The sequence below is a fragment of the Atta cephalotes genome, assembly GCF_000143395.1.
Source record: "Atta cephalotes unplaced genomic scaffold scaffold00059, whole genome shotgun sequence".
Taxonomy (NCBI): Eukaryota; Metazoa; Arthropoda; class Insecta; order Hymenoptera; family Formicidae; genus Atta; species Atta cephalotes.
Window position 1 is genome coordinate 423,936 of NW_012130123.1, and position 871 is coordinate 424,806.

Sequence of the window (871 nt, forward strand, 5' to 3'; positions counted from 1 at the left end):
TCGTGTAGTGTGTGTGTGTGTGTGTGTGTGTGTGTGTGTGTGTGTGTGTGTGTATGTGTGNGTGGTGTGTGTGTGTGTGTGTGTGTGTGTGTGTGTGTGTGTGTATAAAAATATATATATGCATAAATATATATAACAGACCTAATATATCTCGAAATTTGCGAATCAAAACAATAAAAAAATTTTCAAAAAAATTAAGTAAAATGTTACATGGAAATGAATTTTATTTTAAGAATTTTATTTTAAGCAATAGTTCGTGAATAATTTATAAAATTTATCATACTTAGACCCAGTTGATTTGTCATCGTTACTCTGACTTTAAGCAAAGCTTAAAACTCTCTCTGTCTTTGTCTTTCTCTTTCGCTTTAAAACAAGACAGAGAAAGACTAACAAGACTAAGTTTCAAGTCTTAAAGTCAAAGTTGGTGCAACCAACTTATCTTAACCCCTTATTATTTCACAAACTATTGCTTAAAATCAAAATTTATCATGTTTAATATGATTACAGATTACGTTTAAACACTGATCTGATAGTTCGTTAATATTACCGTACATGCGTTTTATAAATAAGTAATTGTCTAATCTGTAATCTGTAATGATTAATCTGTAATGATTAATATTATATCTAAATTCGATTAATTGATTATATCTAAACTTACATCTTAAAAGCTATTACTTGAAATAAAAATTTAAACATAACTTTTTTACTTAATTTTTCGAAAATTTTCTTGCTGTGATTTGATTCGTGAATTTCCGTATACAATCTGTATACAATATTTATAATATACGTATGTTTATAATATATATTATAAATAAAATATATATACGTTTATAATATATATATATATATATATATATGCTTATAATATATA